Source organism: Vulpes vulpes, chromosome 8 (assembly GCF_048418805.1).
Source record: "Vulpes vulpes isolate BD-2025 chromosome 8, VulVul3, whole genome shotgun sequence".
In the NCBI taxonomy this organism is placed as follows: domain Eukaryota; kingdom Metazoa; phylum Chordata; class Mammalia; order Carnivora; family Canidae; genus Vulpes; species Vulpes vulpes.
This window is the reverse complement of record NC_132787.1, coordinates 28396187-28422664: the sequence shown is the minus strand read 5'-3', so window position 1 is coordinate 28422664 and position 26478 is coordinate 28396187. Positions and strand designations below refer to the sequence as shown.

General features: G+C 35.9%; 1 long non-coding RNA gene across 2 annotated transcripts in view; it reads right to left on the bottom strand.

Annotated features, from left to right (window-relative positions):
- Positions 1-1665: 1665 nt before the first annotated feature.
- LOC140599904 (uncharacterized) overlaps positions 1666-26478 on the bottom strand; it is an 83694-nt gene continuing 58881 nt past the window's right edge. For both annotated transcript variants that reach the window (XR_012002947.1, XR_012002946.1), the window contains 3 exons: positions 9035-9239; positions 8689-8787; positions 1666-3307 (listed from right to left, as the gene is read on the bottom strand). This is a non-coding gene — a long non-coding RNA (uncharacterized lncRNA). The remainder of the gene's footprint in view (positions 3308-8688; positions 8788-9034; positions 9240-26478) is intronic.

Here is a 26478-nt window from a genome sequence, read left to right as displayed (position 1 = left end):
TATGAGGTATGCAGCCACTTCCAAAATGAATTCCTATAAATCATCCATCTGAGTGCTATAGGCACCTGGGATAAGCAGGTTTTCCTGATATCATTCAAGTTGATAACTTCTAAGTGAACTTCTGCAAATTACCCATTTGAGGGTTGTAGCTGAGATTATTGACTGCAATGTAATTTTTGTAACCTCTAGCAGCATTCTTCTGATCTTTACTCCCCAGTCCATTTCAACAGATGTGTAAACCTCCTGTAACCTCCATTAAAACCAATATTTCTGGGACGCCTGGGTGGTTCAGCAGTTGAGCGTCTGCCTTCAGCCCAGGGCATGATCCTGGAGTCCTGGGATCGAGTCCCACATTAGGCTCCCTGCACGGAGACTGCTTCTTCTTCTGCCTCTGTCTCTGCCTTCTCTCTTTGTGTCTCTCATGAATAAATAAATAAACTCTTTAAAAATAAAGAATAAAACCAATATTTCTTGTAAAACATAGAGCGGCATCTGTTTTCCTGACTTGGCCCACACTGATACACTCCTATAAATTCCAAAGAAATAAAATGAGAACCGATTATGTGAAAGTGTGTATCTATGTTTGAATTACCAGCCTACAGTACATAAGGTGACATAACAACCTCAGAAGTACAGTTATAATAATCACAACATGCCCTCCCATTGAGAAAGAAGAAAAGGAGGCAACATAGCAGCCACTGATCCATAGCAACTGTGAATTCCTGCTGGCAAGTTTTGCCAAGAGAGCTTATCTGGAAGATAAAGAATGTTCTTAGAATCTTGTTATGCTTGCTTGCTAGAAGTAGTTCCTCAATCCTTGTTCTTTTGACTTCACCCTCTGGGTATCCCTTGCTTTTTCTTTTTTCTCCTCAGCCACTTCTTGCCAATAGAAATTTAGGAAACCTCAAGTCATTCATTGCACATCTTGAAGAGCCTCGCTCTTAATTCAGGCTAGTTGCACTTTGGCAGTATAATGCTCTCGGACACCTTATTGGCCTTTTGTCAATTATATTCTAATTAATCAAATGTCACTAATGTGCCAATGGCCAAAACCTACAATGATTTTCAAGACAAGGCTCTGTCTAAAGCCACCTAGCTTTCTTGGGGGAGTTAAACTCTTAGTCTTTCTGTTCTGAGCCACTTTCTGCAATGAACACATTTGCTAGGACCACTGTGATCCATTTAGTTTTTACTATAAAGAACTTTTTGAACAAACCTTGAGTTAAATTTTGCTTGTAGTTTGTTTTAGTCATTCTTTGTACTCAGAGCATTTCTAAATGCATCTTTTTCTGTTTGAACAACAGAAGGAATTATATCTTTCAGCTCTGCAAGGATATCTCTAATAAATTGCTTTTTCTGAACTGATTCTGAAATATATGAAAATATATGAACTATGTATGAAAATATAGTTGAAGTTTTATATTGCTTGGTATCAGAAACTTTGCTATATTCTCTTATGAATTATAATAGTTATCTTTAGTGTCTATACTCAAAGTATGTTGTTTCTAAATACTGACAATATTATTTTTGTTATAATTAATTTTTAATTTTTATTAATTTATTTGTTTTTGTTTTCTTCATATCACTCCCTGGGACACTCAGTGATGTGGAAGAGCTTGGTTCTGAAATCAGAGTTGAAGAATGAATCTCGCAGACAAAGGAGAGTGACTAAAGTGATAGTTTATTAAGCAAAGATACAGACAAATCTCTCAGAAGTGAGAGGGGTCCTGACAGGGTTGCCACTGAGGGCTTTTTTGGCTGGCCTTTCATAGAAAACCTGACTAAGGAGTTGATGGACATAAGATTTCTTGTGCTGTCTTGAGTGAGTGACATATGACTTAAGTTTTGAGTCTTGGTGATTATTTGATAGTCATCAAAGGGAGATACTCCCTAGTATGTATGTTGCACCCAGGGGGCCAGATTTACTTCCTTATCTCTGTTTCTGTTGTCTTATCTCTGTTGCATCTCAGTGTCCTTGGGATTTATGGAAGCCCAGAGATTTGTGGGACCCTGCCTCTGGGGCTTTCCCTTATCTTTCCCTGCCTAGCCCCTTGTCCCTAACTCATCAGTACAATATTGAATGGAAACTATGTATCCTTTATTCATTCTCAATGTTGAAAGAGAAAACTATCAATACAATGAGGTAGCAGAAGGCAAGCTGAGGACAAAGCACAAGCTGACACCCTCACCCCCCATCCCAGGTTGGATATGTATGACATTCCTCAGGCACTCCTGGCTGCCCTAAAGCTATGGGAAAGAAAAACAAATGATTAACTAATAGAGGTCACAGTCCAGCAAGACATGAGTCTCCCTCAGTTTACAAAATGTCTTAGTGATTTACAAGAAAAAAGCCTTCTTATCAATAACCGAACTCCAGAAGGAAACTCCCAACTGTCTTAACTAGAGGGAAAAACAACCTTAACTTGACAATGGCAGGCCTCCAATATCTTGTAGCCCTCTTTAACATACATAATTTGTTTTGAAAACATCCCTTTTCCTTACCCAACTCCCAAGTATATAATCAGTCACCCTCACAACCCCAGGGCAGCAGCTCTTTCTGCCCAAGGGTCCTGTCCCCATGCTTTAATAAAACCATCATTTGGCACCAAAGATGTGTCAAGAATTCTTTCTTGGCCATTGGATCTGGATTTCACCCCACCAAACCTCACTTATATTCAAAACTACCAAATGTTTCATCACTGATTGTGAGATTGGTCATAAGTTATCACACATATACTTTATATTAAGGAAATTTCTCTTTGCTCCTACTTTTCTAATAAGCTTTTATCAGTAATAGATACTGAATTTCTTCAAATGCTTTTTCTCAATCTATTGAGATAATTAAATGAGTTTTTTTTTTTTCTTTATTCTACTAATGTAGTGAAGTACATTATTTGGTCAAAGAATGTAAAAAAAAAAAATCCTTAAATTCTCAGCATAAGCCCAACCTTCTCGTGATATATGATGCTTTTTTATACGTGGCTTGATTAGCCAATTTGATTCGACAGGAGATCTATAGTATAAATTACAAGCTATTTGATAGCAAACTGACAGAATTGACCGAATGCATTGGGAAGACACAGTGCAGGAATAAACATGAAGCAATAGCTGATGAACTCTTCGCAAAAATATCAAAACTTCAAAGACGTATTAAAGCAGTATTGCAGGGATCCCTGGGTGGCGCAGCGGTTTGGCGCCTGCCTTTGGCCCAGGGCGCGATCCTGGAGACCCGGGATCGAATCCCATATCAGGCTCCCGGTGCATGGAGCCTGCTTCTCCCTCCGCCTATGTCTCTGCCTCTCTCTCTCTGTGAGTATCATAAATAAATAAAAATTAAAAAAATAATAATAAAGCAGTATTGCAATGTCAAAAGAATTTCTTGGAAACAAATGTATTAACCAGTAATACAGCCTGTAAGGTTATAAATTCAGAGACCATGAATTTGAATCAGAATCCAGAGTCAGTCAGTCCAGATGAAAGACAGACCTCTGTGAGTTCTGAAACTTCTGACCCTTCAGAAAAATCAAATGAGAAGGTTAACTTATCATGGGATCGTGATGAGGCTGTTTCAGAAAGATTTTATTTATTTATTCATAAGAGACAAAAAGAGGCAGAGACACAGGCAGAGCGAGAAGCAGGGAGCCCGACCTGGGACTAGATCCCTGGTCTCCAGGATCACGCCCTGGGCTGAAGGCGGCGCTAAACTGCAGAGCCACCTGGGCTGCCCACGTTGTTACCACTTCTTAATGTGTGTGCTGAAACTCAAAAAACTGACAGAAAAGAAAACTAAAATGTTAGTGATAGAAGCAAAAAAGTGAAGACCCCATTAAAATAGCATTTTTTGGGGAAAAAAATTTCTAATTTTTTTCTAATATTTCTTTCTAATATTTTTTCTAGGAGATTTGCATTTTATTCTTTTTTTAAAATATTTTATTTATTTTTCATGAGAGACACAGAGAGAGAGACAGACAGAGACAGAGACACAGACAGAGGGAGAAGCAGGATCCCTATGGGGAGCCTGATGTGGGACCTGATCCCAGGACCCCAGGATCGCAACCTAAGCCAAAGGCAGATGCTCAACCACTGAGCCACCCAGGTGCTCACACTTCTACTCTTAAGTAAAAATTGATTTGTAATGATCCTTTCTTGAAAAGTCTTTGTCAAGTTTTTGTATCTAATTTTGCTTGATATACAATGCTGCTTTCACTAATGAGTTAAAAGTTTCAATATTTCTCTCTTTTGCTACTCTTTAAGAAGTTTACATCAGTTAAATTTTCAGTAAAATTCACTGGGAAAGACTGGGTTATTATATTTGAAGACCTTAAATTATGGTTTCATATTTTCTTAAGAGTTTCCAAATGATTGAGATTTTCTCCTCTTATTTGTGTTTTTCAAGTTCTTTAACAAAATGTGTCCATTTCATCTAAATTTTTAAATATTTTAGACTAAACTCGTTCATAAAATTCTCTTAATATTTTTTGATATATGAACTATCTATGGTGATATGTCCTTTTTACTCTTTTTATGAAAGTTTTTTCTCTTTTTTTTGATCACTTTAACTGAGATTTTGTCTTCCCAAGTTTTTCTTTAAACCAACCTTTGTCTTATTTGATACTTACTAGTAAGTATCTCTGCATACTCACCAACACCTGTTTTTTTTGTGTGTTGTTAACCAGCCATTCTGAAAAGTGTGAGATGGTATCTCTTCATGGTTTTAATGAGATAACAACTCCACAACTGCATCTTTCTTTATTCTTTTTTTTTTTAAATATTTATTTGAGAAAGGAAATTGTGAGTGGGTAGAGGGGCAGAGGGAGAGGGAGAGAATCTCAAGCAGACTCCCTGCTGAATGTGCAGCCTGACTCAGGGCTTGATCACATGACCCATGAGATCATGACCTGAACTGAAATCATGAGTTGGATGTTTAACTGACTGAGCCACCCAGGCACCCCTAGGTCTTTTATTCATTTTTAAATTGACCTCTTTGATAGCAATTTGGCTTCAGCTTTTAAATGGAAAATTCTCTAAAGTTATCAATGATTTTCTAGTAAAATCTTTTGTCTTGTTGATGCTTATTATCATCATGTTCTACTTTACTTGCACTACATTGTTTGGCATAAAATTTGTAATACAGAAGAGAAAATCAATACAATTCTCTAGGCAAGTTGAAACTATTCCCAATAAAATATTTCTACGTATGTTCAGATTCTTTCAATCAAACCTTTCAACTCTATTAATAAGCAAAATAATCAAGTTATCTGTAACATTTATGTGTAAAAATGTGCATTGTGACCTATATTAATAAAATTCCTAAACATGTTAGAGCTGAGAGTGCAATAATATTTATATTAACAAAGTAAATCTAGTAGAATATTTAATGACAAGTAAAAGTTTCATCTATTAAATGAAATAGGAGGTTAAAGAATCAAGGTATTTGAGCCACCAGTGAGAATGAAGCCCAAAATATCAGAAATTAGAAGCTGGATTCACTGATTCACTCGAGATGAAATATAAATAATTGAAGTTTTTGAAAAGATTTTTTTAAATGCCTGGAGTCTTTAGAAAGCTAAATAAAGGAATTGCATCACTACAGAATCTTCTCCAAAGTGGAAAAGGCAGAAATCATATAAAAAAACAAGTATGAGGGGATTCCTTGGTGGCTCAGCAGTTTAGCGCCTGCCCTTGGCCCAGGGCACAATCCTGGGGTCCTGGGATCTAGTCCCACATCAGGCTTCCGGCATGGAGCCTGCTTCTCCCTCTGCCTGTGTCTCTGCCTCTCTCTCTCTCTCTGTCTATCATGAATAAATAAATAAAATCTTTAAAAAAAATAGGCATTAAAAAGTAAATAAATTGAAAATCTGACTAGTTAAAATGCTATCTCTAGAAGAAAAATGTACAGTAGAAGAGAGCTAGCTGAACAGAGACTTGGTGAAGTGCAGATAATGAGGAATTTCCTTAGAATTCAGTATTGAGGGACAATGAAATGTACAAACTACAAAAGAGAATTAGGAGACTTGAAGGATAAATCGAGATGCTCCACCTCTAGTAGAAATCCAAAAAATATGGGTGAATTGTAGAAAATCATTTAAGAAAACAAGAGTGAGTGAAAGGCTAGAGTCCCAAGAGAAAATTTTCATTATGAGTTCCAAGCAGGATAAATAAAATAAATTCTTACCTAGTTATATTATGTTGAAATGGCAAGTTATCAAGAAATTAAAGATAAACAATTATAAATGCAAATGGAGAGGAAAATCAGATCACAAAAAAAAAATGAGGGACAGACTCACAAATACTTAATATTGACTAATAAGTGCCAATGACATTGGTTTGATGTGCTAAAGGAAAATAACATTTAGCTAAAATTTTTATTTCTAGCTGCATTATTATTTAAGAATACCACTGGGGCTGCTCGCTGGCCCAGTTGGTAAAGCATACCACTCTTGATCTCAGGGTTGTGAGCTCAAGCTCCACACTGGGTGTAGAGTGTACTTAATAAAAAAATACGTTTTTTTAAAACCAAAAAAAATCAGTAAAATAAAGATAATTTCAGACATAAAAAGTAAAATAAAGATAATTTCATAGTCCACAGAAACACATTAAAAGACTTAGTAAAATGTATACTTAAACTGGAAGAAAATTGAGCCCAAATGTGAGGAATGATTGTATGCAAAATAAGATGAAAAATGATTGAATTAGATTGATTTGTGAGACACATAGTAGCCAATTGGTGAGGAAAAAAATGACAAAGATTCTAAATCAATAACAGCAAGAGAGGGTTTATTCAGAGAGTGGTTAAGGCAATTTTTTTTCTTTTGAAGAGATAATGTTACATAGTTTTACACTGTGTAGAAAAAAATTAGTTAAGGATACACATTACATATTTAAAGCTAACTGTTAAAGGAACTCTATTACTCTATATACTCTACTACTTCTAAAACAACAGAAGCCTGATGAAGAGAGTACATTATCTATCCATCCAGGTGCATAACAGAAAAGAGAGTAAGGAATTAAAAATAAAAGGTAAAAATTAAAACTGGTAAATACAAAAGACAAAATAAATCCAACAGTATATATAATAATGATAAATATAAACTAATTATATCCATCTATTTAATTAAGGAAATCAAAACATAACTATGCTTAATCTGCTCATAAATATGCTTAATTTGCTCATACGATAAAGTGATATCTCATACAACTGTCCTGTGTTTCTTATGTGTGATAATTTCTCTATTGATTATTCATCTATATATTTGAGTGATGTTTTAATTTTGTAACATAAAACAAATTCAAATGGTTTTAAACAGAATTTTTATTCAAAATATTTTTATGCCACCTCCTACAATATTTAAAGCTGACTAAAGTTAAAGTTAGTATGCTAAATATGTGAAAGTTTATTTCTTTCAGTTCTAATAAGAATCATAATTATATTGAAGATTGAGAAGGGTTGTGAAAAATCCCTCTTGTGAAAAAATTTTGAGTATCTTAATATTGATTTGTTTGTAAGGGAGTGGGAGGAAAAGTCAAGTCTAAAATGTGAAACCTGGGGATGCTTGGGTGGCTCAGGGGTTGAGAGTCTGCCTTCCACCCAGGGTGTGATCCCAGGAGTCCAGGGATTGAGTCCCACATCAGGCTCCCTGCATGGAGCCTGCTTCTCTCTCTGCCTATGTTTGCCTCTCTCTCTCTCTATGTCTCTCATGAATAAATAAAATTTATATACATTAAAAAGATTAAAATGTGAAATCAGCACTTTTCAGAAACTAAATTGGGCCTGAACTCAAAATAGTTAAATATGTCACAGATATTTTCCTACTGGTGGAAAAATAGGCTAGTCTGTGAAAATACTGGCACTATATAAAGTTCTTGTTCTATCATGTTCTACACAAAATCTAGTATACAATAAACATAAGGAATTAGCATTTCTATGGTAAATGAGTATCATACAATCCCCATGGTATGCCACAAAGTAAATTCACAACACAGAGTTTAAGTTATTTTGATGGATGGACTAGATATTGAAGGCACAACATGATTAAATTACAAGTTTCTTGCTTTAGTTATCAGTTCTTAACAAGACTGATAACAGGTTGATTTATTAATTTCAACCAGGCAGAAAGATAGAGTGGGAGGATATTGGAAAGAAGAAATGTCAGGATTTCAAGTTATCAGATACAGATACTTATGAATAAACCAAGATATCCTCAAGTATGTAATGTAGAAAAAAAGGAGAGCTATCTAAATGTGGAAAGGGACTTGCTGTTTACCACAAAGATAAAGATGCATAATGTCTTTTAATCAATATGTAAAGTGTTACAGATATAAATGTCATGGTTATTTTCAATTCAATTCAACAAACATTTATTAAGAAACTATTACCTGCCAGGCATTGTGAAAGGTCTTGGAGAAACATACAGATACAGAGTTAGACTGAGGGTTGCAGAAAGCTCCTGGCCAAGTAAAGAAGAGAGGCAAGTAAACAAAATCTGAAGATTTAAAGGGAAAGTATAACTGAAATATGTATGTGGAATCACTACAGAATAAAAAGAAATTTATCTTATGTAGAAGTCAGGGAGCATTCCTGGATGAGATAACGTCAGATCTGAGCTCTGAAGGCAGAGAAAAGAGCCTGTGTCTTTGCAAAGATAGAGTATTACTAGGTTAGTGACTATAGGCAGAGTGGTGTCCCACCTGATGGATCATGACTGTTTAGGACTTGTGAAGGCAGAGAAAATTAAGGCCATTCCACTTTAAGTTCAGCGTTAGCACAAGTACAGCCATCCCAGGTCCCTGTGAATGAGAGATGCAATTTACTTCAGTTACAGGAAGAAAACAGCTTACAGCTTAACATCCTAGAAAGCCCCATATTAGAATGAGAACAGAGCCCAAGCCAGTGGCAGAAAGTCTCATATTAGAATAAGAACAGAGCTCAATGCCCTTGAAAGCCCTATATCAGAATGTAAACATAACTTGAGGAATTCCTCCACCCTTTCTGGAGGTCCCCTAGACCAGCCCATAAAATTAAGCTAAAACCCACCTCGGGGTCCAAGTCCCTGCTCCGCTGTGTCGGGTATACTTGGACCCAAGCTGGAGCTTGTAAATAAACCCTTGTGTGTTTGCATCGGTGTTGGCTCCTTGGTGGTTTCTCGGATTTGCAATCTTGGGTACAACAGACTCTGTGTTAACATTTTGACTGTAATCCTGGATAATATAATAACATATCTCAGCTTTGATCACCTTATCTGTAAAGAAAAGATTGCAATACTTACTTTTAAAATAGTCATGAGGTTTAGGAATATGTATATAAAAGCACAATAAAAAATTAATAGCAATAATAACAATAAATTAATAATCATAATCCATTGAGTGCCTAATATAGTAAAAATGAACTTTTTTTGTACATTATCTTATTTAATTTTGGAGCACACCCTGTGATCCATATTATTATCCTCACTATAGTGGTATAAACTGAGGCTCAGAAAAATTAGGCAATCTTGGAGCACCTGGGTGGCTTGGTCAGTTAAGCATCTGTCTTCAGCTCAGATCTTGGTCCCAGAGTCCCGGGATTGAGCCCCAGGTAGGGCTCCCTGCTCAGCAGGGAGTCTGCTTCTGGTTTTCCCTCTGCCCCTCCCTCCTGCTCATGCTCTCACTTTCTCTCTCTTTCATTCATTCTTGCTTTCTCAAATAAATAAAATCTTTTTAGAAAAATCTTTAAAAAAGAAAAATTAGGAAATCTCTAAAATATTATATAATATTAAATTTCAGCATCACCAGCTGAAATTCCATTTGGGAAGGAACACTTATAGGCCACTATATCTGCAGAATTTAGCACAGTTTGTTCATAGTAAGGGTTCAACAAATATTTGTTAAATAAATTAGTAAATGTTTTGGGAAGACCAAGGTATGTCTAATTCCAAAAGCCACACTCTTAAATTACAAAGTAAGGAAGTATTTTGGAAAATTAGTTATTCATATCCACTGCCCATTTTTAAAGTAGGTTGTTTGGGTTTTTTGTCATTGAGTTGAAGGAGTTTTTTATATATTTTGGTTATCAACCCCTTATCAGATATACCATTTACAAGTATCTTCTCTTATTCAGTAGGTTACCTTTTTGTTTTGTTGATGGCTTCCTTTGCTGTACAAAAAATTCATTTGGTGTAGTCCCATTTGTTTATTCTAGCTTTGTTGTCCTTGTCTGAAGAGACATAGCCAAAAAATATTGCTAAGACCAATGTCAAAGAGCTTACTGTCTATGTTTTCTTCTTTTATGTTTTATAGTTTCAGGACTTACATTCAAGCCTTTAATTCATTTTCAGTTTATTTTTGTATATGGTATAAGATAATTATCCAGTTTCATTCCTTTGCATGTAGCTGTCCAATTTTCTGAACACCATTTGCTTTCCATTCTTACCTCCTTTGTTGTAGATCAATTGAACTGATAAGCATGGGTTTATTTATTTATTATTAAGCTCTACTCCGTTCTACTGACTTAAGAAGACATATGGATGGACAACAGGCACATGAAAAGATGTTCAACATAATTCATCATCGGGGAAATGCAAATCAAAACCACAACGAGAAACAACCTCATACTTGTCAGAATGACCATTATCAAAAAGACAAGAAGTAAGTGTTGATGAAGATGAAGAAAAGGGGATTCTCACACACTGTTGATGGGAATGTAAATGATATACTCACTGTGGAAAACAGTGAGTCTTCCTCAAAAAATATTCAAAATAAAACTACCAAATGATCCAACAAGTCCACTACTGAGTATTTTTCTGAAGAAAATGAAAACTCTAATTTGAGAAAATACACGTACCTCTATGTCCATTGCACTATTATTTATATTAGCCAAGACATGGAAGCAATCTAAGTGCCTACTGATGAAAAAAAATGATAAAGAAGATGTATGAATGTGTCTCTCCGTGTGTGTGTATTATGTGATATTATTCAGTCATAAAAAAGAATGAAACCTTATCATTTGCAACAATAGACATGGACCTGTAAAGTATTATGCTAAGTGAAATAAGTCAGATAGAGAAAGACAAGTACTGTACACTTTCATTTAAAAGAAAAGAAAAAAAAAAGAAATCTAGGGGTAGGCTTTTGAACTTTCAGTGCTTGCCAACACAATGGAAGCATTGGAGGCATAGTTAAGTCCAGCCCAGTAAATAAACTTGGGCATAGAATAATGGAATAATGCAGGTTACACTTGACTGACATCTGAAGCCCTCTCCTGGTTCAATCTCCAATTCCTTTTCCCCTTATAATCTACATCTGTTAATTAGTATGGAGATTTCATTAGAGATTATATAAAAGGACTGTTTAGGCCTTCCCCTCATTGATTATATGGAGACCTCACCCACTGATCTTTTAGATGTCAAAAATTTATGAATAAACGATTTGTAGATTAAGTAGCTGCAAATGTCTCAGAGTTATGAATACACTCTCCTGCAAGACAAGGGGAATAGTGGCCAACCCGGCTAATCATAGACATTTACCCTCATTTGAGTAAGAAAACTAACCCCAAATTCAAATCCAAATCCAAATCTAAAGATATACTTTTTGAATAATTTTGGATTTGACATACTAATATTTCATTGAAGTTTTTTACCTCTATGTTTGTGAGTAATAATAGTCTGTAGTTTTCTTTTCTTGTAATGTTTTTATCCAGTTTCAATAGCAAGATAGCTTCATTACGTCACATGAAAACAGTTCTATCCTCTTATTCAAAGAAGTGTTTTAAAGAACCCTTCAGGGAAGCCATCAATGTGATAAGTTTTCTTTGTTCATAGTTTAAACTATAAATTCAATTTCTTTCATCAGTGACCCCCCCATTTGGGTCATTTCTCCATTTTTCCATCTTTAACCTTTCTTCCACAATCAAAGTCTTCACTTCAACGGTTACTTTTTTTGCTGCCACCATAATAGTTTTTGCTGTTACCACAATGCACTTTTTAAATGGGAAAAAAATTAAAGTACCTACTTATTCAACAATTATTTTCTGAATTCCTACGATGAGTAAAGCCCTTATGCAGATTATCTCATCTATTCTACATGAAATATGTTTATTTATTTTAGATATTATCTTTGTTTTGAAAATGATTACTTCAAAAGAGTAAATAACTTGACAAAATTCCTTCAGTCAAAAATAAAAAGAATTTAAGCACAAGATGCTGACCAAAAAGACTTATTTATAGTCTTACCAACATTCACAGCCTTTGGAAAAATATAAGAAATGTTTCATATAATTACTCCTCAACATTTGTCAGAATATCTGATTAAACTAATATTGAACTGATGTTTTTCAAAACATCTAAAGAGAGTTTTCATAATAATACTGGAGGATAGTTTTAAGCTTCTTAATAATTTAGTAACTAATATTCTCTCTTGAAAATAATTACTAGCAGATTCTAAACAAAATCTAACCCACCCATAACAATTTTAAGCTCATGTTTCTTCAAAGACTCCTGGTTAACTTTGTTAATAATCAAAATGAGGAGAACAGTGTAGCAAAGGTGAAAATTATATAATTTTAATAAGACAGTGATATGTTATTCATCTGGAAAGCTTTTAAAAGTACCAAATTCATACAAATAAAAATCAACAATAGTCTTCATATAAATATTCTGAAATATAATTTTATAAAGCAATTTCCAATTTCATGCAAGAGATGTTTAATACCTCCAGCCATGCCCACTGTTCTTCCTACAGCTATTTTAATACTATATCTAAAATAATAGTTAACATTTAAATTGCATCCCCAACATGTTATATTTTCCTGTTGAATTATATATCTATAAAAGCTTTAATTTTCTTCTAGTGTATTTTCAGTTGGTAATATTTTCTAAAATATTGTTTCTCTGTGATAAGCAAACATATCAGTGCCTAAATCAAAATCACTATCAATATACTTCAAATTTCAAAATATGACTTTCACTATTAAAAAATCTTTTATAAACAATAACTTCTTTTATGTGTTTGCTATTGACATATGCATCTTGCTACAGTGTTTTTCTCAATTAAAAAAATTAAAAAAAATTACCTTCTTTTTTATACAGGTTGCCAAGAAATGTAACATATATCAGACTCCATTCATATGGGCAGCACACTAGATAGTTACTTTTAGCATCTGTTTGTTATAAAGCTCAGTATACCCCCAAGACATAAACACTGAACACGAGAAACACTGTTCATATTAAATTGGGTTGGATGAATACAGAAGTCATGAATTTAAATTATTACTGGTATTCAGAGAAAATGGTAGTATTTCAGTGTTTAAATAAGAACTCCACTTTAATCCTAAAAACTGAAGTTATTAAGTTGTAAATCAGAACCATGCTAGAGTTCCAAGCTATTCCCGATTTTCAAACCACTCAAAGATATTTCGGAGATATTGTTCTACATTTTCTCTCCCTCAAGTTTACTTTCACAAGACATTGAAAGCCTTTCAGATGATTTGTTTTTTATTTTCTTATTTTTATAAACAAGCAGAATAAAATATGTAGCAGGTGCTGAAATATGCACCTGACCTAAAATATGTGAATCGTTGGATTCACAAGCCATTACAGCACTGTAGTGCAACACAGCTCTAGGGCAGAGTATGCTTTTTTAATGAAGATACTGAATTTAAACATTGCTTTCTCTACCTCATATGTTCTCACTATGCTTCTTCATACGTTGGAATTGGAATAGTATGGGATTCTATGAGCCATATGTATAAAAAAAATCATAGGTGTCTGGAAAATACAAATGTTAGCACCATCACTTACATTGTTAACTCCACCTGTTATGCTCTCTTCTTTCCTCTTTCCTATCGGAATTGAGCTAAGTGCTTAACAGCTCAATTCAGTGTGGGAATATTGAAAACATTGGGGTTTTTTAAGATCATAGAAACCTGAGTTTGGATTGCTTCTACTCTATATGCTTGCAATAAATCAAATGCAACCTTTCCTTTTCTTCCATTTCTGAAATGTAGACGTGATTGTGAAACATCCTGCATCAGACAGGCAAGGGCAAGATTGTGAAACTATGCAATAAGACACGTGTCAATCCCCTTAAAACTTCTCATCGCACAGTCAATCAAGACATAAACTTGTATTTTCCTTAATCCATGAATATATGCAGTCTGTATGGCATAGCAACTGAAATTAGATTCTACCAGCATAATGTATACATGACATTATGCAGATACATACAACCTAAGGAACTAGTTTTACACATAATAGAAGATTGCAGCATTCTCATTAAAGTCACAAATAAGGGGATCCCTGGGTGGCTCAGTGGTCTAGCGCCTGCCTTTGGCCCAGGGCGCGATCCTGGAGACCCGAAATCGAGTCCCACGTGGGGCTCCCTGCTTTTCCCTCTGCCTGTGTGTCTGCCTCTCTTTCTCTGTCTCTCTCTGTGTCTATCATAAATAAATAAATAGATAGATAGATAGATAGATAGATAGATAGATAGATAGATAGACAGATAGATAGATAAATCTTTAAAGCCACAAATAAAACAAGAATGAACCCTATCATCACTTTCCATTATCATTGCTGTAATAATCACCATTGTAATTATGTTAAAGCAATATACACAAGGCATAAAAAATTGAAGAGAAAAAATAAAATCCTATTTATTTACCAGTTACATGGTTGTAATGTATAATATTCAAGATAGTAATTTAGAAATATATTACAAGATAAAATACTTTAGTTTAAAAAGATAAACATCAATACAAAAGGCATTTACTATAGGTTAAGAAGTACTTAATATGCTGTACTTCTAATGTTGATTTGACATTTTTACTCATGAAATTTAATTTGAAATTATAATTATGTTATGTTTATGTTTTCTTAATAAACTGAATACTTAAACAGAGTTTTTGCAAATTTATGTTATTGAAAGTCCATTTTAAGTCTTGAGTGATCTAGGTTTCATAAAGGAGGCATCAATTGTCTTCTATATGGTTGATAGAGTGAAGCATTATACTCCTATTCTTCACAGGTGGGAATTAGAAGAATTTCAAGAAATGTTAGGTTGAATTTTCTGGAAATTTAATAAATTTGCTGTCAGGTTCCACATAAATATTCTAGCTGGAGTATTTTAAGGGAAGAAAAAATTCAGTTCATAGAATCATTGGCTTAAGTTATAATTTATTACAAAGAAATGGAACACTAAAATTATTTTTATATAAAATTAAACAGGACTTAAAATATAGTAATATATTTCTTATATTGAAATAATACATATCAAATTTTTGCTTACTCATCTCTTACAAAAAAAAATTTATTGAGCTGGTTTTGATGATAATGAGGTACTTATGAAAATCCAAGATCACTATGAGAATATATGATTTAGTTTTACAATCTCTTACTTTGGCTTCTGTCCATGTGTAGTATTTTATTGCAAATAAAATGGTAATTGCAACTGATATCATTGAAATTGCAATAATTAATAGTAGTACATCTTATTTGGTTTTCAATAGAAAGTTATTTGTTTTTTATTTTATATAGCTAAAATTAATTCAGCCTCACAAAAGATTTCAGATCAGTTGTTTACATTTTCAATAATGGAATAACTTACATAGGAAACAAGTTTGTTTTGATCATTTAAATTCTAAAATTCCTTGGCTGGTGATTTAATATTCATGCTCTGCTCCTCAATCCAACCCTTTGGCAGCTCCATATTATTACTATCTGTCAGTTCCTTTCTTGTTCATTCTCATATTTACTACACATGGATACAATGGAGTATTAAAATATCCCACTAATTTATCTAATGCACTAACTACAAATGCAAACTAATCTCCATAAAACACTTGCTTCATTATATTCCTTGCTCTAAAATTTTCAATATCTTCTTATCATCCATAGGATCAAGTCTATATTTTTATCTTGGTATTTAAAGCTCATTTCATTCCATCTCTAAACTATCTTCTAGCATTATGTTTTATTACCCTCCAACACAAACCCTCAGTTCTACTCAAAATAGCAAAAGGATTTAAAGCTCTAAGATAACTTTTACTAAGAAAGTTTGACAGTATACAAGGAAAAAAAATCAGTAACAATGTTATGTAGAAACTCAAGTAGGGTAACATAATAAAGAATGAATCATTTTAGTGCCAGTGGGAAATATTAGTTAGAATGTTGCTGGTATTTCACTCTCAGACTCTGATATTTGAGGTAAGAGCTGAATAATAAGTAATTAATCATGTGAAATTCTGAGAAAAATAGTTTTCAGGTCAAACCTGAAATAAAGACAAAGACCCCGAGGTAGAAACCAGGAACATGTCCATAGCCCCATGTTCAAGAAACCAAAAGGTGGCCAGTGTGCCTGCATCAGAATGAGCAAGAAGGAAACATCCAGCAGAGCCTAGAATATGATGACATTATAGGCCATGGTGAGGAGTATAGGTTATATTTGAAATCTGTTCATGATCTGCTGAAGATTTTATGCAATTTTATGCAATGCATAGATTTTATGAAGATTTTATGCAAAAAAATTTTGCAATTATGCAAAAAATAATTTTATGCAATTATATGCAATCATATATAACATGATGATATATATATATATATATATATATATATATATATATATATATATATATAACTGATACATTTTTCCAAATGTGATATATTCCAAACAAGAGTTTGTAATGGTCTGGGTTTAGAAGTGATTAGTGGAGATATATAGCAGTGGAGTATTTGGAGTTAATAATTGAAATGGGGACAAAATACTTGCTAATGTATTAGGTTGGGGAGTTTTATCTGAAGCAACTGGGGACAATTTACTTAGATGAAGAATCTGAGGAAAAAGAAAACCTTAATTTATTCATCCAATAGCTATTTTGGATATTACTATGATCTACTGCTTTAAATACTGGAAGTCTAATGATTAAGCAAAATACATCCCAGTAGGAAGGAGAAAGAAAACAAACAAAATACAATATTAGACATCGCTAAGTCTGGTACATAGACTCAAAATAGGATACAACATGACTCTTTCCAGTTGGGAAGCCAGAAGAGGTTTTGTCTGAGGAAGAAGTAACATTGAATCTAAGTTGAATAGCAAGAAAATCACTCGAAAGATCATTCTAGGCACGCAAGACAGTGAGTACAAAATTCTAAGCTGAAAATGAGAATGGAAAAGCGGGTATACACAGAGCATAGCCTATAAAATGATAGTGTTGTAACATGCAAGGTGAAGACCAGATTCTGTATGGTTTTTTGCCACCGGGGTAATATTGAAAATAATTTATAGGATTATAAATTTATTTAATTTAATTTATTCAAGGAGAGAGAATAACCTAGTTTACGTTTAAAAGATCATTCTAGTTGTGATATGGAAAACAACTTGGGGGAAAATAAAAGCAGAAGAAAGGAATTTGTTGAGAAACTTAATTTGGGGGCAGGGCAAGATGGCAGAGGAGTAGGGTCCCCAAGTCACCTGGTCCCACCAACTTACCCGGAAAACTTTCAAATCACTCTGAACACCTACGAATTTGACCTGAGAATTGAAGAGAGAACAGCCGGAACGCTGCAGAGAGAAGAGTTTTCGCTTCTAACAGGGTAGGAAGGTCGAAACAAAATAAAATAAAAAAAGAATCCAGTGGGGAAGGGGCCCCGCCAGGAGCCGGGCTAAGGCGGGGGTGGGGGGAGCCTCCAGGACAGGGAAGCCCAGTCCCGGAGAAGCAGGAGCTTTAATAGTCCACACCGGATTCTTCCCAGACGGATAGGGGCTCAGCAGGGAATCGGGCAGAACCGCAGGAGGGCAGTGGAGCCTCCAGTCTCTCGGGGTCACTAATAGGGAAGTGCGCCCCGGGGGAGAGCGCGACACACACTGTGGGCCAAGCTTGGTAAAGAGCTGGAGCACCGGCGGGGCCTCGGGGAGAAGCTGCGGGTCAGGCAGGGGCTCCGGGCGGAGGGGGCTGTGCCCCAGGAGCGTGATTCCAGCAGCGCAGGCCCGGGACCCAGGGCGCCGGGGGACACAGCTCAGGATCCTGCGCTCCCCCTCCCCCCCGGGACAGGCCAAGGCGGGGAGGGCACAGGACAGCGAGGATGCTCCTGCCGCCAGGCACCCCCAAGCTGTGCAGGTCAGCGCCCCTGCCATCCAGGGAACTCCTAGGCCAGTGCAGACTGGGAGACTGCGGTACTTACTGCGGGGAGCTGACTCAAGCTGGAGACCTGGCCGCCGCCAGTGTGGTTGCTCCTCCTGTGTCACCCTGCACCTGGAATGGAGTGAGGCCATGAGGCCTTGTGGGGTAAGCAGCTCCCACTGAGCCCGGCACCCAGCAGGAGCAGGGAAGCTCCCCCAGGTGCACATACCTGAGAATCAGCACAGCAGCACCTCCCCCAGAAGGCCAGATGGAAGGACAGGGGAAGAGCAAGTTCCTGACCAAGCAGCTCTAGAAAGCTCCAGGGAAAGTCAAGGGATTTGCAGTATATAGAACTAGAGGGGACCCCTCCTTCCCCCCCCCCTTTTTCTGTTAAAATGTTTTTATCAGACTAAAAATTTCCAATTTTTTTTTCTTTTCCCACCTAAACTACAATATTTTACCACCTCTTCTTTTTTAAGTTCCTTCCTTTTTGACCTTCATATTTCTACAATTACAGGTCCTAGATATATTTTCCACTTCTAGATGCCCTTCAACATATTCAACTTAATTTTGGGAGATATAAGAGATATATTTTTGTTTTGTTTTGTGTTTTTTGTTTTCTCTGCCTCATTTTGTTTTATAATGGCAGAAGTTAACACCAGCATGCACCAAGAACCAAGTGGTGTACCATGCTGGTTCATTCTGTGATATTATATTCTCTCTTCATTTCCATTCTGCCCCTCTCTTTTATCTCATTTATGTTTTGGTGGTCAATGTTGGGGCTCTCTACAAGTATTGCTGATTTATATAAATTTGGGACTGGGCATCTTCTAGCATACAGAACTTAATATACCCAGAACCAAGAGGATCACCCTCTAGGATCCCTCAGGTAGACTACATTCTCCCTCCACTACAACTTCAGTCACCACCACCATCTCCTAGTCTCCCTCCTTTATTTCTTCTCTTTTTATTTCCCTCTTCACTTTTGCTTTTGTTCTCTTCTTTTTTCCCTCTTTTCTTTTTTCTTTCTTCTTCTCTGGGATTTCTTGGCCTTTTATTTTTTACTAGTTTGTTTTAAATTTTTTTTCACTTTAGTGGTCCTTTGTTTTATTTCATTCTGTTTTTGTTTTCCATTTCTAGTCTCTACCTCATCAGAACCATCTAGAGTGAAACTTACTTAGGTTGTGGTTGATATTCTTGACTCAGCCTGTTCAAACAGCCACTCTGCACTAAGCAAAATGACTAGAAGGAAGAACCCACCACAAAGAAAGAATCAGAAACAGCACTCTGCCTCAGAGTTACAGAATCTGGAATACAATTCGATGTCAGAAAGCCAATTCAGGAGCACAGTTATAAAGCTACTGGTGGCTCTGGAAAAGAAGCATAAAATATTCAAGAGACTTCATGACTGCAGAATTTAGATCTAATTAGGCCGAAATTAAAAATCAATTAAATGAGATGCAATCCAAACTGGACATCCTAATGATGAGGGCTAATGAGATGGAAGAAAGAGTGAGTGACATAGAAGACAAGTTGATGGCAAGGAAGGAAGCTAAGGAAAAAAGAGAAAAACAATTAAAAGACCATGAGGAAAGGTTAAGGGAAATAAATGAAAGCCTCAGAAGGAAAAATCTACGTTTAATTGGGGTTCCAGAAGACGCTGAGAGGGACAGAGGACCAGAAAGCATATTTGAACAAATCATAGCTGATAACTTCCCTAATTTAGGGAGAGAAACAGGCATTCAGATCCAGGAGATAGAGAGGTCCCCCACCCCAAAATCAATATAAACCATTCAACACCTTGACATTTAATAGTGAAACTTGCAAATTCCAAAGATAAAGAGAAAATCCTTAAAGCAGCAAGAGACAAGAAATCCCTAACTTATATGGGGAGAAATATTACATTAACAGCAGACCTGTCCACAGAGACCTGGCAGGCCAGAAAGGGCTGGCAGGATATAGTCAGGGTCCTAAATGAGAAGAACATGCAGCCAAGAATACTTTATCCACCAAGGCTCTCATTCAGAATAGAAGGAGAGATAAAGAGCTTCCAAAATAGGCAGAAACTGAAAGAATATGTGACTATCAAACCAGCTCTGCAAGAAATATTAAGGGGGGCCCTGTAAAAGAAAAAGGAAGCCCAAAGATATAATCCACAAAAACAGGGACTGAATAGGTATTACAATGACACTAAATTCATATCTTTCAATAGTTACTCTGATTGTGAATGGGTAAATGATCCTATCAAAAGACATAGGGTTTCAGACTGGATAAAAAAGCAAGACCCGTCTTGCTGTTTAGAAGAGACTCATTATAGACCTAAGGACACCTACAGCTTGAAAATGAAAGGTTGGAGAACCATTTGCCATTTGAATGTTCCTCAAAAGAAAGCTGGAGTAGCAATCCTCATATCAGATAAATTAGAGTTTATCCCAAAGACTGTAGTAAGAGATGAAGAGGGACACTATATCATACCTAAAGGATCTATCCAACAAGAAGACTTAACAATCATGAATATTTATGCATCTAATGTGGGAGCTGTCGCATATATCAGTCAATTAATAACCAAAGACATACTTAGATAATAATATACTAATAGAAGGAGACTTCAACACAGCACTTTATGCAAATGACAGATTTTCTAAGCACAACACCTCCAAAGAAACAAGAACTTTAAATGATACTACATCCAAATGCAACTGAATACACATTCTTCTCAAGTGCACATGAAACTTTCTCCAGAATAGATCATCCTGGGTAACAAATCAGATCTAACTGATACCAAAAGATTGGGATTGTCCCCTGCATATTCTCAGACCACAATGCTTTGAGAGTAGAACTCAATTAGAAGAAGAAATTTGGAAGAAACTCAAACATGTGGAGGTTAAAGAGCATCCTGCTAAATAAAAGATGAATGGGTCAACCAGGCAATTAGAGAAGAATTAAAAAGATTCATGGAAACTAATGAAAATGAAGATACAACTGTTCAAAATCTTTGGGATACAGCAAAATCAGTCCTAAGAGGGAAATACATCAAAATACAAGGATCCCTCAAAAAATTGGAAAAAACTCAAATACACAAGAAGTCAAACTCTCCCTCTTCACAGATGACATGATACTATACATAGAAAACCCAAAAAACTCCACCCCAAGATTGCTAGAACTCATACAGCAATTTGGCAGTGTGGCAGGATACAAAATCAATGCCCAGAAGTCAGTGGCATTTCTATATATTAACAATGAAACTGAAGAAAGAGAAATCAAGGAATCAATCCCATTTACAATTACACCCAAAAGCATAAGATACCTAGGAATAAACCTAACCAAAGAGGTAAAGGATCTATATCCTAAAAACTACAGAACACTTCTGAAAGAAATTGAGGAAGACACAAAGAGATGGAAAAATATTCCATGCTCATGGATTGGAAGAATTAATATTGTGAAAATGTCAATGCTACCCAGGGCAATTTACACATTTAATGCAATCCCTATCAAAATACCATGGACTTTATTCAGAGAGTTGGAAAAAATCATCTTAAGATGTGTGTGGAATCAGAAAAGACCCCGGATAGCCAGGGGGAATATTAAAAAAGAAAACCAGAGCCGGAGGCATCACAATGCCAGATTTCAGGTTGTACTACAAAGCTGTGGTCATCAAAACAGTGTGGTACTGGCACAAAAACAGACACATAGATCAATGGAACAGAATAGAGACCCCAGAAATGGGCCCTCAACTCTATGGTCAACTAATATTTGACAAAGCAGGAACGACTATCCACTGGAAAAGGACAGTCTCTTCAATAAATGGTGCTGGGAAAATTGGACATCCACATGCAGAAGAATGAAACTAGACCATTCTCTTACACCATACACAAAGATAAACTCAAAATGGTTGAAAGATCTTAAATGTGAGACAAGAATCTATCAAAATCCTAGAGGAGAACACAGGCAACACCCTTTTTGAGCTTGGCCACAGCAACTTCTCGCAAGATACATCTATGAAGGCAAAGGAAACAAAAGCAAAAATGAACTATTGGGACTTAATCAAGATAAAAAGCTTCTGCACAGCAAAAGAAAAAGTCACCAAAACTAAAAGACAACCTACAGAATGGGAGAAGATATTTGCAAATGACCTATCAGATAAAGGGCTAGTATCCAAGATCTATAAAGAAGTTATCAAACTCAACACCCAAGAAACAAACAATCCAATGATGAAATGGGCAAAAGACATGATGATAAATCTCACAGAGGAAGACATAGACATGGCCAACAAGCACATGAGAAAATGCTCTGCATCACTTGCCATCAGGGAAATACAAATCAAAACCACAATGAGATACCACCTCACACCAGTGAGAGTGGCGACAATTGACAGGAAACAACAAATGTTGGAGAGGATGTGGAAAAAGGGGAACCCTCTTGCACTGTTGGTGGGAATGTGAACTGGTGCAGCCACTCTGGAAAACTATATGGAGGTTCCTCAAAGAGTTAAAAAATGAGCCATCCTACAACCCAGCAGTTGCACTGCTGGGGATTTACCCCAATGATACAGATGCAGTGAAACAGCAAGACACCTGCACCCCAATGTTTATAGCAGCAATGTCCACAATAGCCAAACTGTGGAAGGAGCCTCGATGTCCATCGAAAGATGAATATAAAGAAAATGTGGTCTATGTATACAATGGACTATTACTCAGCCTTTAGAAATGACAATTCCCCACCATTTGCTTCGACATGGAGGGAATTGAGGGGTATTATGCTGAATGAAGTAAGTCAATTGGAGAAGGACAAACATTATATGGTTTCATTCATTTGGGGAATATGAAAAATAGTGAAAGGGAATAAAAGGGAAAGGAGAGAAAATGATTGAAAATATCAGTGAGGATGACAGAACATGAGAGACTCCTAACTCTGAGAAAGGAACAAGGGGTAGTGGAAGGGGAGGTGGGCAGGTGGATGGGCTGACTGGGTGATGGGCACTTGATGGAATGAGCACTGAGAGTTATACTATATGTTGGCAAATCGAACTTCAATTACAAAATATACAAATAAATAATTAATTAAAAAGAGAAACTTAGTTTCAAAGGAGGTAGGAGCTTGAGTATAAGTGGTCACAGCAGAGGGAAATGGGGAGAAGAAAATATATTCTTTAAAGTTTTCAGACTGGGTTTAAGAGTTCTGTTTTTTAAAAAGTGAAGTTTGAGATGCCAAGCAGACACAAATGAAGAGGTCAAGGAAAGAACTGCAATGAATTGTGTGAAGCTTAGCTGTGCATTCAGTGTGCTAAATTTAATGTTGTCAGTCATCAGCCTATTGATAGAATCTTAAAACACCCTTTTTACAAAGAAGAGTCAAGGAATAAATTCTTGAGTACTCTACTTTCAGAAGTGGGTTAGAGGAGTAGAGATTAGTAAACACATTGTTTTACACATGGTTAGTACTCAATAGTTGTCTTTCTTGAATTAAATTGGTGAGGTTTTTTTTTTTTTTAAGATTTTATTTATTGATTCATGAGAGACACAGAGAGAGGCAGAGACATAGGCAGAGGGAGAAGCAGGCTCCCTGCGAGGAGCCTAATGCGGGACTCAATCCCAGGACTCTGGGATCACGACCTGAGCCAAAGGCAGATGCTTAACCACTGAGCCATCCAGGTGCCCCATATTGGTGGTTGTTTTATTTATTGATTAATTTATTGATTTATTGATGTATTGATGGTTGTTTTAACATCCATTTAACCCCATCCCCCTGTACACAGAGAAAGCTGTATTAGCGTGGTTGCAATGGAAAAGTCAGGCAATAGGATATTACTTGTTTTAGAATTCAAAATTAGAAGAAGTTTTGTAACTTTATGACATTATAAAGCTTGATTTATAATTTTCAGTTATAAGATATTTGATCAAGTATTAAATACATATCTATAGTTATAAGGTACAAAATCCCATTTCATACTAGCTTTGGCCAAAATATAGAGAGGGTAAACATATCCGTGCAAACACAAACCATGGGAAAGGCAAAGATGCGATTCACCAAATCAGATGCTTATATATATTCTTCTCTATTTCTCGATCTCTTGTCTTCACCTCTCTGCATGTTCTCCTTCTTTTTTTTTTTTTTAAAGATTTTATTTATTTATTCATGAGAATACAGAGAGGAGAGAGAGAGAGAGAGGCAGAGACACAGGCAGAGGGAGAAGCAGGCTCTATGCAGGGAGCCTGACGTGGGCCTCGATTCCAGATCTCCAGGATCACACCCTGCGCTGAAGGCAGTGCTAAACCACTGAGCCACCGGGCTGCCCTCACGTTCTTCTTCTACAGAAGGGATGAGCCTAACTCATCCCCACATGGCAGGAAATAACCATGAGACACCAGAGTCTCACACTTGGAAAATTCTCTAAACCTTAATTCTCTAAACCTCAGTTGATTTTATTAAAAACTGGAGTTAATAGAAATGATACTATTTATCTAATGATAAGAGATAGAGTCATTTAGAGTGCTTGGAACAGTTCTTTATTTGAAGCCCATTTATTTGTTTGTTTTAGAGATTTTATTTATTTATTTGAGAGAGTGGGGGCAGGAGTAGAGGGAGAGGAACAAGCAATCTCCCTACTGAGCATAGAGCCTAACTTGGGGCTCAATCCCACAACCTTAGATCATGACCCAAGCTGAAATCAAGACTCAGTTGCTTAACTAACTGAGCTACCCAGGCATCCCACAAAATCCATTTAAAAATAAAAATCTCCCTTTCTTTGCCTTGGAGGAACTTTTGGTCTAGTTTATTAAGATAAACTGGAAACTTTACTTTTGACAAAAGAATATTAAAATTAATTATAATTTTTTGTTATTTTCTAAAATAAAAACCGTTTATCATTGAGATTTTTATAACATTGAGTTAAAGTAAAAAGTTAATATGTTAATATTAGTTATTTCCATAATTGTCATGACAATGTTTTGTATTAATATTCAATTCAACTCGGTGTGCTGGCATCTACATAAGTAAAGTACTTACTATTGGGAAATAGAAAAGATATGGTTTGCTGCTACAGAAATCACAGTGAGACACAAGAGGGTTTTAATATAGGCACAAACAACAACTTAAGAGAATGTTATCCTCAAATTATTTGATGCTGATGCAATATTAAATCATTTACTTTGGTACTTTCGTTTTGTTCAGAACCAGAATGTATTCTTGAGGTTCACCTTCTTTATAGAAAGACTGAGTTATTCATTGGAATGAAAATTTTAAATCTCTTGCCACCTGGGGCACCTGGGTGGTGCACTCAGTTAAGCATCTGACCCTTGGTTTTGGCTCAGGTCATCATCTCGGGGTAGTGAGATAGAGCCCTGTGTTGGTCTCTGTGCTCAGCCCAGAGTCTGCTTAAGACTTTCTCTACCTCTTCCTCTGCTTTTCTCCTCTGCGCTTGTGGTCTCTCTCTCAAATAAATAAATAAACCTTAATAAAATAATAAAAAAATAAAATAAAATAAAATAAAATAAAATAAAATAAAATAAAATAAAATCTCCCCCATCCAGTGCTTAAATCCACTTCTGCTACTGACAAACATCAGTAACAGAGGTTGAGCTCCAGAGTAGAGCACTTGAAGAAATTATTTATTCTGAGTGTTTGTGAACATCCAAGTGATCTTCCTACATTTAGGTGGAGTAATATAGGAAATTAGGAGCTATTTTTAAAAACGTAAATGGTTCCTGAGGCAACTTTGAATACATTAATTTTTGTGGGTGGAAAATTAGGTTTGCAACATATATAATATCTCTGAGCTGAGAGAAGCACAGACTAGAAGCTGTTGATTTTATGCCAGATGACAGAAATTATGGCAAAGAAAAAGAGATGAGAAGCACTGCACTGTGTTATAGCAGAAAACATCTTGAATTTGAGTAAGAAGACTTAAAGATTTAGGTCTTGTACTGCCATCCTATAGCTAGCTATGTGACTTTGATGTAAGGCCCTGAATTAATATCTCCTTATAGGAGTATCTAAATTCAGTAATTCATCTGTAAAATGTGGGCATATATGTATGCATGTGTGTGTGTGTGTGTGTGTGTGTGTGTATGATTGAATTTGGATTCCTGGTTCCGCTCTTGCATATAAAGAGGATGAAAGTTGTCACTGTCATCCCTACAAGTAAAAGCTTGATAAATTAAAAATCAGTAACTCCTCTGCACTCATCAGAAAACTGAGGTTGGAGGGCAAACTGCCAACTGAAATCTGGAGGGACAGGTGAATCTAGAGAGTCACAGTCACCATCTACATATGTTGAAAAGAAACAGCTGGAATCATTAACTGGTAGGAATAACTTCCTGGTAAATTCTACAAATTATTGGAGACTAAGTGAAGTCTAATTTGGAAGTGAGAGACTCCTAAGAGCTAGAATC